Consider the following 9684-nt stretch of genomic DNA (forward strand, 5'->3'; position numbering starts at 1 on the left):
ACGCAAAGGATAGGGCATATAACACATAATACACTTATGTAATAAATTCCTGGTTGTGACTCGTGTATAAGATAATCGTAGACAGTCATTAAATGATATCTGAATAGTTGCAATGAAAGGAAAAGATTTATAAACTTTGACAAAAAACATATAGTATGCAAATCACATGTGATGATAGTTACATTCCAGGTTGGGTTAAGTGATAAAGGAAGGATTAAATCAATGATGTATTCATTCGCATCTAATCATGAAAGAACGATACATCCATACATAGAGTTATTTTATTAAAGTTCAAAATTGGGAAAGGATGCATCTTCATTAAAATACTAAAGCTTTGAATTCATGCATCAATGTAGGGTTTATAAGAATTAGCTCTGAATGTCAATCATTATAGAAAAGGGCAAGGAAAAGAAAGTTCACTGTAGATCCTATAGTTAAGGCAAAAATGTCTATGGTCTTGAAATTTCTTGGAATGGTACATCTCATACATCTTGTAATTACTTACGTCTTTTAGTGAAAGTTCTTGCAAGTTTAGAAGAAAGTATTTGCATCTTTAAAGGGAAGATCATCTTTAATCGTGGGTTGGCTAGATCAACTAAGTAATTCACGTGTAATTGAGTAACTTACATGAAATTCATAAAGATATGATTAGTTAGCATACGACGGTCACCTCAATGTGCCAGGTAGGGTTAAGCTATGATAAAATTCTGCTTAGTATCTCACTTGGGATGCCAATTTAATATTTTCAATTTTAAAAGTTCTACCCACATTCACGAAATGTTAGGGTTATCAAATCACTCGTGTAAGAATGATCTAGGGTTCTATCCGTAAGGATCAGTTGACCAAATGCTAAACTTCCGCAAGGAATTTAGGAACCCTAGGGCCAAAATGTTTATCAGCCTAGTAGGATTAGGGTTTTGGATTGGGGTCAATAGGACTCCCAAACCCTGTATCGTGATCAAGAAATACCGTATGATGGGAGATATAATCTCACAAGCTAGGTATTGACACCTATCTCGTGCAACAAGCTGCAACGCCATATGCCCTTGCATTTGAATCACAAAATAGTATTGCTACACCTTAGACCAAGCTTGGCAAGTTCTAATTACAAGTCAGATTTCCTAGGAATTGAGTAGTCGTCCTGCTACAACACTCTTCATTGGAGACTGATTTGTGAAGCTAGGGTAGTTATGAATTGCCAAGAAAGCAATTGACCAACCAAGTTAGGGCAATGTGTTGTCTAGGATTTATTGACTATAATATAAGGAAACCTAAGGTAGTGACAATTTAGGTCAACAGGGTATAAACCCTAACCCAAGGAAAAAGGGTAAACAAGCAACTCAGCTTACGAAACCCTTGGGATCTTGCAAAGTCGTGAATGATCCAGGATCGAATGTTGGAAGTATTCTGGGAGAAGGAATCACACCTCAGCAATTGGTTGTACGAACGACCACTGGAATGCTCGTGATTGTACACTTAGGTGCACTGTTTGTACTTCTTTGCTCAAGGAACTAATTTAGAAAAAACAACTAATGCTTCAAGTTAAAAGCCTCGAACAAGAGGCAGTATCAATTACCTTCGACTGTCTGCCTAACCCTATCCAAGGGGGTTGTTAGCCATGCTGGGTACGTGGACCGATCCTGCTGCGAGAGGTCTATCCGTGGGTGCTACTTGGAGCAGGAGGACACTTGGCTGCTAGGGGAGGCTCTGGCTGTAAATTCCTTGCCTCCAGATCCTGCACAAGAGGCCAACGTGACTCGAGATGGGATCTTGAGGCCCGTATACTAATGAAGGGATGGAACTTGGAATAGCGATCCTTGAGGATTTCTGGGATAGCCTTCGGGCTGGATATTTGATGTATTCCAAAGACTATGATAAATAAAGATCAAATGTTGAAAAAAGGGAACTTGGTTGACATTGTTTTTCTGTGTCAATGCCTAAGTTACGTGAAGGAACCAGTGATTAATTGGTTAATTAAAAAATCTATTTTTGCTTGTCAAACTAAATGTGGTAGGTAATTAGATAACTAAGCAACTCGAGGAAAGTGTGGTGGACGTGACTTTGGGTCTGTCGTCCTATGGAAGGGTGGTTCGATTGGCTGGGAACTTTTCTCAAAGGAATCGACAGCAAGGTAACAATGACCTAGAATCAATAGAGCTAGAGTCCCGATTCATGATGTTTTAGGGGAACGGAATGGGACTATGCCTTACGGGCAGAGAGGTCGAGCTTCACATCCCTCTCATTTTCCATTCTCCTTGAACCAAGTTCAGTATTAATCTTCTTTGACCCTGATGTTCTACGCAAAGTGGTTGATGCTAGCTACCTCCTAGGAACTTGACTATTAGGAAAACCCTGGTTCAGGTTGGTCCTAAGTGGGAATGGCTAGATGCTTCGGCTTCGTGGTGGCAGACTCGAGAAGACCTTGATCGGAAACCCCGTGACATTCCTTTTGAGTGCTGGGCGGCGCTTTCTAGACTCTCTTCCCAATGGGCTTCTAAGACATGTCCTACAAGTGGACAATGGGACACGTTACAATTTCCATCTTAATTTGGGGGTTCAATGCATGGTACTCATGATCATTCTATTTTGGGACAGCAACCATTCCATGAAAGAGAGCTGAAGGACGAGATCATTGTAACCTAGTTTAATGGTCAGTCATCTTCACCATCTAATTTAGAGGAGTGGACCTCTAAGATGGAATCTTACTTTGACATATTTTCCAATACCGATGACATGAATATTAATTTTCTTCTTTGAATTTGGAGGGATTCGCCCATACTTGGTGGACGTATATAAAAAGGGAAAGCATACTTGTAGAGATTTGGGAAGCTTTCAAGGCACTTATGGCTAAAGTATTTGTCTCCCCTCTTGAAAAAGAGAAATTGGCACGGAGATTGTATGGTTTGGAACAAAGAGGCCTAAGTGTAAGAGAGTACACTAACCGATTTCTCAACCTAACCATGTATGTAGAAAGCATCAGTGATGAGGCTAAGCTCCACAAGTACATGTATGGTTTAGAGCCATCTTTATCAAAACTAATGTCATTGCACAAAACCCTACTTCTCTCTTTAAGGCTATTGAGCTTACAGAGTGCTATGGAAGGAAATATAGAAGAGAATCTTTATTTCAACATGGTTTTGGATAGCCAAGGATTGTTTTTAAATATGGGCAAGTTGGTAATATGTATGGCAGAAATCATGTGCCAAATGGGAGCTTACGGGTGCCAACTTATCCACCGTTCAATGCTTCTAGACCTCAAAGTAATTTTAGGACAGCAAACAATCCTAGAACTGACTTCCAACAAGGGGACAAGAAGCATAAATACATTTCAACCAACATGAACCCTAAGTCTATTCCTATGGATCTCTACAAAGAAAGAAAGGAGAAAGGGTTATGTTTCAAGTGTGTGGAAAAGTATACACCTGATCATGCCACAAAGTATGTATACAAATATGTCAAACCCAAGCTTTAGAGTATGTTAGTCTTTGAGGATCTTGAAGATGAGATGGATGAAGTTAATGAAATTGCACTTAATGCTGAAAATAAAGATCTTGAGGAAGAAGTTGGGCAAGAGTATTTCTATGATCGAGCCAAGTTTTTTCCTTTTGATCCAGGAGGGACTTGTCATGAGCCACTTGCTGCCACTAGTTGTTCTATTTCCATGGATTCTTGGACATGTTCTAAGAGCCCTAATACACTCCGTATAAAGGGTAACATTCATGGAAAGATTGTGTTCATTTTGATAGATAGTGGTAGTACCCATAGTTTTGTGAATAAGTCCATTATGGACAATTTGAATTGTATTCCCACAAATTTACAGCAGCCCATTAGAGTTCAAGTGGCCAATGGTGAAGAAGAAATCAGCACACAGATATGTCCATAGATTTCTTTAGCTGGCTGAAAATTTTGAAGCAAAAGTAAACTTGATTACTTTGGAAATGGGGCCTACAGACATTCTACTCAGTTGTGATTGGTTGATGACATTAGATAGGATCACTATGGATTTCTCATAGTTGTATGTGCAGTTTATCTTCAATGGACAGCTCATCCATTTACAGGGAATTCCTAGTAGATCAGATTTTCAACTTATCACCATTCAACAACTCAAAAGGGAGTACAAGAGGCGTTCACAAATATTTATTTTGCATTTGAATAAAGAGATGCAAGATCAGGCCAATAATTTAGCAAGCCATCCAACCTTGACAGCTCTTCTTGAGGAGTATAGGGATTTGTTTGAGGTGCCTACTTCATTGCCTCCCAAGAGAGCACTAGATCACCCTATTGATTTGGAGCCCAACTCAAAGACAATAAATAAGCCACCTTACAGATTATCTAAGTGTGATCGAGAGGAAGTAGCCAAGAAAATCAAGGAACTTCTTGAGATGGGATTCATTGAACCAAGTTCTTCACCTTATGCATCTCCAGTTCTGTTAGTCAAAAAGAAATATGGATCTTTCAAAATCTGCATTGACTACATGGATCTTAATAAGATGATAGTGAAGAACAGGTATCCCATACCCAGGATTGATGATTTTCTTGATGAGCTCAAGGGGGCTCGATTCTTTACAAAGATTGATTTGAGGTCAGGGTATCATCAGATTTGCATGCGAGAGGGTAATGAAGTCAAGACTAGTTTCAGGACTGATCGAGGGCTCTATCATTTCTTAGTGATGCCATTTGGACTTACAAATGCTCCAGCTACCTTCCAGATCCTGATAAATAAGATTTTGCAGCCTTTCCTCTTTCGGTTTGTCTTGGTGTTCTTTGATGACATTCTAATCTATAGTAAGGCTTTACAAGATCACTTAACACATATGAGGAGGGTTTTTGATGTATTGAGACATCACAGGATTTTTGCTAAGGAGAAGAATTTTTTTTAATGCAGACTAAAGTGGAATACTTGGGACATATTGTCAGTGAAAAAGGGATACATGCTGATCCCAAGAAGGTGCAATGTGTAAAAGATTGGCCAACACCCACTACTACTACCTCTCTTAGAGGATTTCTTGATCTATCTTCATTCTACCACTGATTCATCAAGCATTATGCGGCTATTGCAGCTCCTTTGATTAACAGGTTGAAGAAGGAGGCTTTATTTTGGGATGCTCTTGTAGATAGTAGCTTCAACCAATTAAAGGGTCTCTTTACCTCTACTCATATCTTAGTATGCCTGGACTTCTCCAAAGAACTTACCATACAATGTGATGCTAGTGGCCGTGGCATTGGAGCTATTTTGTTACAGGAGCATGGAGTGATTGCCTTTGATGTTGAGATGACAAGCTCAACACATGCGGACATTGATGATGGGCCGCCTGGTTAGATGGGTCCACACATCTACACTTAGCACATCGGTGGTCATTATGACTCTCACATGGCCACTAACTCATTACTTATTATATTCAGGTTGTTACACCCATTTATAGCTGGCATATTTATAGCGCTAGTCGACTAGTGCAGTCGGTTATGCATTGTTTGACTTAGTAGACCACTTTCCTTTATGTTGTGTCTTAACTATATTTGTGTACATTATAAAGAGTGTGGAAGAAGAGGAAGAAACTAGCAAGAAAACGTTTTGGCCTCCATCTCTCTTCTTGTCTCTTGAGTGAGCTTCTCCTTGTGCATTCTGTGTGTGTTTGGCACAGATCTTGAGCAAGTTCCCCCCACTACGCGATTCTTGACATGGTATCAAAGCCGTGCCACTGAGAGAGGCTGATTTAGAAGGATGAAGTGAAGGAGAAGAAGCAAGGTTCGAGTAAGCAAGCCATGGGTAAGAAGCTCTCCCATCCTTCCACTCTTTCTCTTGGATAGTGCCTGTGCAGGCATCAGAAGCAGGGCCGAGCAAAAATCTCAGATTGCAGTGAGATTTGGTGTACGCGAAGAGCGCTGTACATTCTGCAGATAAGCCTTATAGGGCTATCCCGCAGTTATTTTGGGCATCTGAGCTATTTCAGGCCCCGTTTTAGAGCCGTAAGGTTGCAGACAGCAGTTTCAGGGTACACTGATTTCGGCCGTTTTGACTGAAAGTGGGTGCGCAGGTTACAGATTGCGAATCTGTAATTCTTGAGGTGTTTGCAGGAAGCAAACATAAGGTTTATCTACAAACAGGTTGCAGATTGCATGTATTGTTGAGCAGACAGTGAAAAAGGCTATTTGGTGTATTGCTGTGCACTACAGGTCGAGGGTTGCAGAAGATTTGCTTGCTGTTTGGTATTAGTTTTGTGATAATGGCAGAGAACAGTGGAAGCCCCATCATTGAGAAGCTCGACAAGAACAACTACCCTTCATGAAAGTTCCATGTCACGAACTTCCTTATTGGAAAAGGCCTCTACGAGTTTGTTTCAAGTGAAGAAAAGGAGCCGGAGGTGAGTGATCCTCCAACTGCAGAAGAGACAAAGGCACGGAAGGAATGGAATGCAAAAGACAAGAAGGTCATGTATTGGTTTTCTACAGTAATTGACAATAATATGCTGGGACATATTAGAAATGCAGAGAATTCATATGCAGCTTGGACCATACTTGAAAGTATGTTTTCCGTAAATACAAAGGCACGAAAGATTCAACTCAAGCAAGAGTTGAATACATTGAAGAAAGGAAAGATGTCTATCAATGAGTATGCACTGAAGGTAAGGAGCATTGCAGATGAATTGGCAACAATTGATGCAATGCCCGATGATAATGATTTGGTATCGCCTACCTTGGGTGGACTTAACAATGAAAAGGCTTGGAAGTCTTTTGTAACTTCTGTATATGTTAAAAAGCCATTTCCAGATTTCGATGAGTTGGTCTCCCTTATGATCACTGAAGAGATCAACATGCAAAGTGAGACATCTAAAAGAAGTAGTAAATAGGTCCAAGCTTTCTACTCCAATTCAGGAAGGGGACATGGCAGGTTCTCTTCAAGAGGCCGTGGTACAGGACGTGGTAGTGACAACAACTAGCAAAATAGATTGAATCAACAATTTGGCGACATGCAAGTTTCAGGAGGTCGTGGTAACTTTAGAGGTAGGGGGAGCTTTAGAGGAAGGGGTGGATGGCAGAACAGAGGTTCTAACAACTCTGGTATTGTGTATCACTACTGTGGCAAAACACGTCATATTGCAGCCCAATGTTATGCTAAGAAAGATGATATTCGCAGTGGTAAGTTGCAGCAAGGAAACTATGCATCGTCTTCATGACAGAATGAAGACAAAAATGAATGTATGTATGTTATGCAGCATATGCTGAATGCCATTACAGGAAAGGGAACACATGATGAACCCTTTTCACATGATAGAGATGTAAGCAGAAATATCCTTGATGTTGTGCATACAGACATTTGGGGGCCTACACAAAATGTATCTCTTGGAGATAGTTCATACTTTGTCACATTCATTGATGATTGTTCTAGAAATCTATGGGTATATTTTGTGAAGGAAAAGAGTGAAGCATTTGAGCACTTTAGAACATTCAAGGCTACAGTTGAAAGAGAAACAGGCTTGAAAGTAAAGTGCTTGAGGTCAGATGGAGGGGGAAAGTACCTCTCGAATGAGTTCAGGGATTTTTTGAGGTCTCATAGGATAAAGAGACAATTCACATGTAGATATACCCCACAATAAAATGGGGTTGCAGAAAGGAAAAACAAGCATATTGCAGAAGTTGCACACGCCTTGATGGCTGAAAAGAATATGACTAAGCTTTTTTGGTCTGAGGCTGTTCATACTGCTATTTATATTATGAACAGAACTCCCTTTGCTGTAGTTCATGGGATGACTCTTGAAGAATGCTTTACTGGTAAGAAGCTTGATGTATCGCACTTGAAGGTATTTGGCTGTGTTGCATACGTTCATGTGCCAGATGAGCTATGGAAGAAGCTTGATCCAAAGGCAGAAAAATGTGTTTTTATTGGATACTCTTTAGAGCAGAAAGGGTATCACTGTTATAACCCTGTCACATGTAAGTTCAGAGTGAGCAGGGATGTCATCTTTGATGAAATGAGCAATTGGTATGCATCTAGTGGTGATGCATTGCATGATGATGATGATGATCATGACACTCATGTGCAGGCTGAAAAGCAAGAATCACGGACTCTTAGTGGACCAAAGACATCATCTGGTAGTCCTTGGTCTGGAAGACTAAGGAGTACCTCTACATCTTCAGGTGCATCTAGTAGCACTACAAGTAAAGACAAATGAAAAAATAAAGTGTCAGATGGTATTGATGCAGTTCTTGATGGAGACTCCAGTGGCTCAAAGAGCTTGGATGATGAGCTTGGTATTCCTTCTGTCAGGACACCAGGTGTACAGAGAGCTTATAGTAATGTAAAGGCTCCATTGAGTGATCCAGTGGTACGCAGATCTAGCAGGGTCAGATATCCTATTAAAAGATTTGGTTTTGAAGGTTATGCAGCTCACCATTATGCTTATATGGTGAAACTAGTTGAGGATGTTGAGCCCACATGTTTTGAGGAGGTTGTTGGTCATGCTCATTGGGATGCAACAATGGATGAGGAGATGGCTGCATTAGAGGCCAATAAGACTTGGGATCTAGTATCATTGCTGAAGGGCAAGAAAGCCATTAGATGTAAGTGGGTTTATAAGATTAAGCACAATGCAGATGGTTCTATTAGTAGGTACAAACCTAGGCTGGTTGCAAAAGGCTATGCCTAGACATATGGCATAGATTATGAAGAAACCTTCAGTCCAGTTGCTAGAATGGCAATTGTCAGATGTGTGATTGCTTTGGCAGCAGCCAAAGGTTGGAGATTGTAGCAAATGGATGTGAAGAATGCCTTCTTGCATGGTGATTTGCAGGAAGAAGTGTATATGGATCAACCAGCAGGTTATGAAGATTTAGAGCATCCCACGTATGTGTGCAGGTTGAAGAAGGCGCTCTATGGGATCAAGCAAGCACCTAGAGGATGGTCTGATAAGATCAGAGAGTATCTTGTCAATATTGGCTTTTATATTTCTGATGCTGATCACTCACTTTATGTGAGAAAGGGAGATGCAGGTTTGATCATCATAGTCATCTATGTGGATGACTTGATTATTACAGGTGATAGTGATAGTGGGATTACTGAAGTCAAGGATTTTTTGAAGAAGAATTTTGAGATGAAGGATGTAGATGAGCTAAGGTACTTCCTTGGCATTGAGATGATCATATGTGATGATGGTATATGGCTGTCCCAAAGATAGTATGGCTTGGATATGTTGTCCAAGTATGGTATGACAACATGCAAACCACTTTCAGTCCCATTGGAGCAGAATGTAAAGTTGAGTGCTGATGTTGGGGATGAGATAGAAGACCCTACTATGTTCAGGAGGATAGTGGGGAGTTTGATCTACATGACCATTACAAGGCCAGACTTGAGCTACTATGTTGGTCTTGTGAGTCAATTTATGCAAGTACCTAGAAAGCCACATTTGGATGCAGTCAGATGCATATTGAGATATATGAAGTCCACATTACATTATGGAATTTTCTATGAGGCAGCTACAGATGTACAGGTGTTTGGATACAAAGATGTAGATTGGGCTAGTAGTATGTCTGATAGAAGATCTACCAGCGGATACATGTTCTCTCTTGGTAGTGCAGCAGTTGCTTGGAGCAGCAAAAAGCAATCTACAGTTGCTTTGTCAAGTACAGAGGCTGAGTATAGAGGTGCTGCTGTTGCAGCATGTGAGGTAGTATGGATACAAAAGTTAA

This window comes from Lygodium microphyllum, chromosome 21 (genome assembly GCF_053477565.2).
Source record: "Lygodium microphyllum isolate KBCC chromosome 21, Lygodium_microphyllum_v1.1.10, whole genome shotgun sequence".
In the NCBI taxonomy this organism is placed as follows: Eukaryota; Viridiplantae; Streptophyta; class Polypodiopsida; order Schizaeales; family Lygodiaceae; genus Lygodium; species Lygodium microphyllum.